The sequence below is a fragment of the Chiloscyllium plagiosum genome, unplaced genomic scaffold (genome assembly GCF_037043375.1).
Source record: "Chiloscyllium plagiosum isolate Xiang-an unplaced genomic scaffold, Cpla_swu_hap1 HiC_scaffold_8, whole genome shotgun sequence".
Lineage (NCBI taxonomy): Eukaryota > Metazoa > Chordata > Chondrichthyes > Orectolobiformes > Hemiscylliidae > Chiloscyllium > Chiloscyllium plagiosum.
In genome coordinates, this window is record NW_028270146.1 from 69,086,668 (window position 1) to 69,095,116 (window position 8,449).

Here is an 8,449-nt window from a genome sequence, read left to right on the forward strand (position 1 = left end):
AGAGATAAAGTAAGTATGTGAGGGATTGGGGGATGGGTTTTGAGGAGATAGGATGGCACAGAGAAGCTGAAGGGATAGGGTGATGGGATAGGGTGATGGATAGGTGAGGGGGAAGAGCAGTAGGTATGTAGGTGGGGGGGATAGAATGGCTGACCAATAGAATTGAATTGAACTGAATTTATTGTCACATGTACCGAGGCACAGTGAAAAGCTTTGTCTTGCGAGCAATACAGGCAGATCACAGAGTTAAGTAGCATAGATAATAAATAATAGGTAAACAGCAGCAAAAACAAAAACAGAGATACAGGTGAATGTTAAGAGTTTCAGTATTCTAAAAACGGTAAGGTAGAAACTGTTGCAAAACCAGCTGGTGCATGTGTTCAGGCTTCTGTACCTTCTCCCCGATGGTAGAGGTTGTAGAAAAACATTGCCAGGGTGGGATGGATCTTTGAGAGTGCTGACAGCCTTTCCCTGACAGCGGGCCTGGTAGATGGATTCTGTAGTTGGGAGGTTGGCCTTTGTGACTGTCCGGGCTGAGTTTACCACTCTCTATAACCATCTCCGATCTTGAATGGTACAGTTACCATACCAGGTAGTGATACATCCAGACAGAATGCTCTCGATGGTGCACCTATAAAAGTTGGCAAGGGTATTTACCGTCATGTCAAATTTCCTCAGCTGCCTGAGGAAGAAGAGACACTGTTGAGCCTTTACAAACATGAAGAGTCCAGGAAAGCTTGTTGTGGATGACCACTCCCAGGAGCTTGACACTCTCCACTTGTTCCACCTCTGTGCTGTTAATGTGTAGGGGGGGCATGAGTAACAGGGTAAAAACAATGACTGCAGATGCTGGAAACCAGATTTTGGATTAGTGGTGCTGGAAGAGCACAGCAGTTCAGGCAGCATCCGAGGAGCAGCAAAATCGACGTTTCGGGCAAAAGCCCTTCATCAGGAATAAAGCATGAGTAACATCCTACCTAAAATCAATAATGAATTCCTAGGTTTTGCTGTCATTGAGAGCCAGGTTGTTCTCAGTACACCATTTTTCCAGGTCTTCCACCTCCCGTCTATAGTCTGTTTTGTCGCCATCTGAGATTCAACCGACAATGGTGGCGTCATCAGTAAACCTGTAAATGGCATTAGTCTGGTATTGGCGATGCAGGCATGGGTATACAGTGAGTACAGTAGGGGGCTAAGTACGGACCCCTGAGGGGCTCCAGTGTTGAGTGTCCAGTGATGAAATATTGTCCCCAATCTTCACTGATTGTGGCCTGTGGGTCAGGAAACTGAGGACCCAGTTGCAGAGAGTGGGGCTTAGTCCGAGATCACTAAGTTTAGTAATCAGTCTCGAGGAGATAATAGTATTGAAGGCTGAACTGTAGTCAATCTTATGTAGCTGTTCTTGGTGTCAAGATGTTCTAGGAAGGAGTGAAGAGCAAGTGATATGGCATCTCATGTGGATCTGTTTGTCCGATCGGCAAGTTGGAGTGGGTCAAGAGTAGTGGGAAGGCTGGAAAAGACCCTTGCTATTCTCCTCATGACCTTAAAAACCTCGATAAGGTCATCTCTCAACCTCCTACACTCAAGTGAAAAAGATCCCAGCCTATCTTTATAACTCAAACCTTCCATTCCTGGCAACATCCTGGTAAATATTTTCTGAACCCTCTCTAATTTAATAAAATCCTTCCTATAGCAAGGTGACCAGAACTGTACACAGTACTCCAGAAGAGCCCTCACCAACATCCTGTACAACCACAACATGATATTCCAACTCTTATACTGAAAGGTCTGAGCAATGAAGGCAAGCGTGCTAAGTGCCTTCTTAACAATCCTATCTACATGTGGTGTAAGTTTCAAGAAATTATGTACATGAAGCCTTCAGTCTCGATGTTCCACAACACTACCCAGTACCCTACAATTAATTATACAAGTCCTGCCATTGTTTGTTTTACCAAAATGCAAATTAAATTCCACTAGCCACTCCTCAGCTCGTTGAACCTAATGACCAAGATCTCTTTGTAATCTTAGGTAACAATCGTTTCTGTCCACTATACCACCAATTTTGGCATCGTCCACAAAATTACTGCCTCCTAAATTCTCATCCAAATCATTTATATAAATGACAAACAAAAATGAACCCACTACTGACCCCTTGGAACTCTGCTGGTCATAGGTGTCCAGTTGAAAAACAACCCTCCATTGTCTAAGCTTCATATCCCTACATCCCACCTTAATGAAATTCAGGCTCGCCAGGACAATGAACTGTTTTTCCACCATTTCCATTTCCACGCTCACTTTTTCAGGCAGGATTCCCACCCCTTGTTTTCAATGATCCCTTCACCCGCCTCCAGTATTCTCCCTCCACTTGGATCCCTTCTCTGGCCTCCTACCCGTCCTCAATCTCTTCCTTGAGAACTGCTGGCATGACATTGGCATCTCAATTTCTCTGCTCCTCTCACCCACTCTACCTTATTCCTTTCTGAAATTTCTGCACTTCGCGCTCTCTGGTCCAACCCTAAGATTGTTATCAAACCTGCTAACAGAGCTATTGCCATTATAGTCTGGCGGATTGATCTTTATCTTGCAGAGGTTCAACCCTAATTCTTGGAAACTTCTTCCTCCCTCCCCCTGGACCATGACCCACATCTGAACATCAAGCCATTGTTACCAGGACTGTCCAACCTCATTACCTCCGGAGATCATTCCCCCCACTGCCTCCAATCGTAGAGTCTCCAACCTTAAGCAGTCGGCTTCTATCTCTTTCCCAAAATCCACAAACCAGACTGCCCCAGTAGGCCCATCATATCAGCCTGTTCCTGTCCCACTGAGCTTATTTCCTCCTACCTTGACACCATCCTTTCTCCATTTGTCCAGACCCTGTCCACCTACATCCACGATTCCTCTGATGGCCTCTGTCATATTGACAATTTCCAATTCCCTGACCATAACTGCCTCCTGTTCACCATAGATGTCCAATCCCTTTGTACCTCCATTCCCCACCAGGATGGTCTGAGAGCTTTCAGCTTCTTCTTCAACCAGAGACATGAACAACCCCCATCCATCTTCACTCTCCTCTGCTTGGCTGAACTTGTTCTCTCAATGAACAATTTCTCCTTTAATCCATCTCACTTCTGCCAAGTCAAAGAAGTGGCTATGGGCACCCACATGGGTCCCAGTTTTGTTTTATTCATTTGTGAGACCTGGGCATTGTTGGCTGGCCAGCAGTGATAGCCCATCCCTATTTGCCCTTGAGAAGGTGGTGGTGAGCTTCCTTCTTGAATCGCTGCAGTCCACTTGCTGTGGGTTGGCCCACAATGTCGGTAGGGAAGGAATTCCAGGATTTTGACCCAACAACTGTGAAGAAAAGGCAGTATATTTCCAAGTCAGGGTGATGAGTGGCTTGGAGGGGAACTTGTGGGTTGTGGTGTTCCCAAGTACCGGCTGCCCTTGTCCTTCTAGATTGAAGTGGTCGCGTGCTTGGAAGGTGCTGTCTAAGGATCTTTGGTGAATTCCTGCAGTGTATCTTGTAGATAGTACACACTGCTGCTACTGAGCGCCGGTGATGGAGGGATTGAATGTTTGTAGATGTGGCGCCAATCAAATGGGTTGCTTTGTCCTGGATGGTGTCAAGCTTCTTGACACTTGTTGGGGCTGCACCCAGCCAGGCAAATGGGGAGTATTCCATCACATCACACTCCTGCTTTCTGCCTTAGAGATAGTGGATAGACTTTGGGTGCCGCAGTATTCCTAGTCTCTGAATTGCTTTTGTAGCCACTGTGTTTATGTGATGGGTTCAGTTGAGTTTCTGGTCCATGGTAACCCCCAAGGATGTTGACATTGGGGGATTCAGTGATGGTAATAATGTGGAATGTCAAGGGGCAGCAGTTAGAGTGCCTCTTATTGGTAATGGTCATTGTCTAGCATTTGTGTGGCGTGAATGTTACTTGCCACTTGTTGACCCAAGCCTGGACATTGTCCAGATCTTGCTGCATTTGAGCATGAACAGCTTCAGTATCTGAGGAGTCGTGAATGGTGCTGAACACTGTACAATCATCAGTAAACATCCCCACTTCTGACTTTATGACAGAGGGAAGGTCATTGATGAAACAGCTGAAGATTGGTGGGCCGAGAACACTACCCTGAGGGACTCCTGGAGATGTCCTGGAGCAGAGCTGACTGACCCTCCACAACCACAACTATCTTCCTTTGTGCCAGGTATGACAAACCAGTGGAGTGTTTGCCCCTGATACCCATTGATTCCAGTTTTGCCAAGGCTCCTTGATGCCATACTCAGTAAAATTCCTGCTCACCATCCAAGGGCCTAAACAGTCTTTCCTGGTGAAGCAGCATTTCACCTGTACCTCCTCCAATCTTGTGTATTGTATTCACTGCACTCATTGTGGCCTATTCTACATTGGAGAAACCAAATGCAGACTGAGTGACTGCTTTGCAGTACACCTCTTGTCTGTGTGCAAACATGAAACCGACCTTCCCGTAGTTTAACAAAGTGTCCTGCTCACATCCTATATTGTTTGTCCTTGGCACGCTGCAGGGTTCCAGTGAATCACAGCACAAACTGGAGGAATAATATCTTCAAACTAGGCATTTTACAACCTTCATAAATGAGTTAAACACCTTCAAACTATGAACCTATTCCATCTCTTCCTTTTAGTTTTGCTTGTTACATTCTCTGTTACCAAGTCCCCTCTCACCTCACCCCACCCCAGTGGGAATGACTGTTGTTTCCAGTCTGGCAGGTAGACACATTCCTGATGAAGGGCGCATGCCCGAAATGTCGACTCTCCTGCTCCTCGGATGTTACCTGACCTCCTGTCCTTTTCCAGCGTTACACTTTTTGACACCATTGCTCTGCCATTGTGACATTTGGATCACATAATCTGAGCTATCAACATCATTTCTACCCCAGCATTCCAAGTCCCAACCCCCTCCCCCCCCAACTATTGCATAAATACTGCCCCTCCATACTTCACCGGCTCTGATAAAGTCATCTAGACTCAAAACATTAGCTTGCTCTCTCTCCAGGGATGCTCCCAGACCCATTGTAATCTCTAGCATTTCTTGTTTTTAGTTCCTCCACCATCATCCTCCAACTTTTTTTGTCAAGCCAATTTTGTATTCAATTGGTCAACTGTCCCTGAATCCTTATCTCCTTTTCCAAGGAAAAGGAAACAGAAAGAATGAAACGTTATGTACGTAAATTAGAAACAAAAGCAGAGATTCCTGGAGACATTCTTGGCAGCATCTATGGAAAGAAATAGAATAAAAACTTGTCTTCTGTAAATACAAAGAGTGAGACAGCATCCGAGGAGTAGGAAAGCCAACATTTCGGCATAAGCCCCATTCCTGATGAAGAATTTATGACTAAAGCATCAACCGCCCTGCTCCTCGGATGCTGCCTGAGCTGCTGTGCTTTTCCAGCACCACATGTTTTGACTCTAGGTCTACAATTCTTTATTTTAGTCATAAATTAGAACTCTCCACAAGACGATGAATAAAATGCATTAACAAGATATGTACACGTTCTTAGGTAATCAAAATCATCACATGCACACTTTCTTAAAAAGAAAACACTATTTATTAGACAGGTAGCAAATTTATTGATATTTATGTATGAGACATCAACAAAAATACACAGTCTCTGTTTAAAGGAGTCAATGTTTATAGAAGAAGCTGAAAATACTAATATATAAAGTTTTCATTGAAAATTAAGTGACTGACTCTATTGATAATAGTCTTTAATATATTCAAAGTTCTTTTCAGGAGGCTTTTGAAGTTGAGATATTTGGGAATTGTATTCAGCATGCAGAAACACACAAGGTAAAGAGTCTGCTACTGATGACAGAGGGGATGAATATACAGAGCCAATCTGAATTAGAACATCAGAAATTAAAGTTTCAAAGTAAATCAGGAATAATGAAAACTTGCATAGTAAAATATCCCAAGGCATTTCATAGTGATGTTATCAAACAGCATTTTACACTAATACATAAAAGGAAATATTGGGAAAGGATGTACAAAATATGGGACAAAGAGATAGGTTTTGAGGAATGCATTAAATACAAAACAGAGTTAGGGAAGTAGAGAGATGTAGGACAGGAATTCCAGATGTTCGAAACTGACAGCATTCCCATCAATTCTGGAATATTTACTATTGGGGAAATTGGGGAATCATAGATATGTAGAAGCAATACAGGACAAAGGGCAGATAAGAAGATGGAGGCCATGGTGAAATTTGTAAAAAAAATTTAAGCTGTTACTTAACCAGCAATTTATGCCAGTCAGGCTAGTCTGTTACAAATTCGGAATTGGGTAGCAAGGATTTAGATAACCTTATATTTAAAGAAACCTGGTGAAAGTGAGGACTGCGGATTCTGGAGAGTCACAGTCAAAAAGTGTGATGCTGGGAAAGCACAGCAGCTCAGGCAGCATCCAAGGAGCAGGGGAGTCAATGTTTTAGGCATAAACTCTTTATCACAAATTTTCATTCCTGATGAAGGGCTTATGCTGAAATGTCGACTGTCCTACTCCTCGGATGCTGCCCCACTCTTTATATTTACAGAAGACAAAAGATGGAAAAGCACTTAGAGTCGTAGTCATACATGGAAAGGCACTCTTCAGTTCAACCCGTCCAAGCCAATTAAGTTTCCAAACTAAACTAGCCCCATTTGCCTGTAATTGGCCCATATCCCTCTTACCTTGTACTTATCTAGAATGTGATTTAATCTTTCCAGTTGCTTCAGGAAAGACCAGTCTGACTAACTTGAATGCCCTGCCATTGAAATCAAAATCCAACCCCCTCCATCAACAATGCATTATCTAAAGGATGTTTTTTGAAACTTACTAAACTCAAGCAGATGCTCCCTGACATCCATTTAACCTCAGCCATGATAGACAAGAGCAACACACAACTCCAAATTCCTCTTCCAGTGACACATCCTAATTGGAATATATACCACAACCATCATCCCTGGGTCATCATTCTGTAACTTCCTATTCAGTATCTCATAGAAGGACAGACATTAAAAAGGCTGCAATGGTTTCATGAGAAATTCTGCTTCTAGGTCACCTAGAGAAGGGGGGTGGCGGGGAGCAGATGCAGCTAAGCCTGCAACATTCCCTGATAAATAATAAGTATTTCAGTTTGGAGAGTGGAAAAAGTTTTGAAGTCCGTGCATAGTATCAAGACATGGTCCATGAGTGCAGGTAGCTACCAACAACAAAATGGCCTATCATGCAGAGAAACCACCTGCAGTGCCACAAGTATTTAATCACTCACCAACTCAGACAAATAATATCACTATTTAATGACAAATTAAGGACCACTTTCATAACCAGTGCTGATTGCCAGTGAGTGCTGGCTGAATGAGAGGGCTGGCCATTGTGAAATGTACCCTTTCAAATTGCCATCTCCCACTGGTTTGCAGTAGTTTGAATGCTGCCCAATAATGCCCACGAACGACCCTTTTACAGCAGGAGATTTCCCCCACTGTTTCTTCATTCATATGCTTAAATGGATTTCCCTGAAACAAATCCTTCCCTGTATCTGAATTTTCCACAGACACATAATCATGCCAACCATTAGCTTATTAGCAATAGACCTGTGTCTTCATAACTAGTTGTTACCTGTTGTATACTTCTTTATGATTGACGTCAGGACATAACCAGGGAGCGATCATAGAAGGGATGAGACCCCTTATTGCCTCATTTAAAACAGCTGCTCTTATGGTTTTTGTATTTTAATTACTACTAAAAGGGATTGGTGAAACCAGTGATCTGATGCATCCCAATATAATCTGCCAATATAATCCAATACCACACACTCCTACACTCTCTTCCAAAAGAAATCCTGCCACCACACTTTGTAGGTATATTAACCTAGGAAGCTTTAAACAAATGCTGACAGATATTGCTACCATAATTAAACTGCTGTCAGAGCTCCACAGAGCTGATGCCAAATAGCTCAAGGGGAGTTACACTTGATGCACTAATTAGTGTTAACTCTTATGGTTCAAATGAAAGACATGCACTTCACTACCAGAGCAATTTTTAGCATCGTTTTGATCTCTGTCTAATTGCTGCATATTTTAAGTTAGTTGCCTCTTCAAAGCACTCTTCTTTGTTCCCCTTCAATCCTCTGCTTCCTGCAGATTAGTTGTTTCTTTCCTTGCAGGAAGCGCCTTGTACCAGCTGTGGGGTCAAAGCTTGAGTAAGAATGAAGATGAGAGATGGGAGAAGCGGGAGAGGGAGTACTGCACTATCAATAGGGAATGGTTCAAAAGTGATTGCTCAGATTCTTTTGCAAATTCTGTCTGCACAGCGAGAGAGGCATTTTCCTTGGAAGATGTAACAGGCTTTAAGAATTCTTGAAAGACTTCTTGGAACTTATCTTGTAACTCTTTCTTGGCATCTCAGATTCTTGAATTCTTCA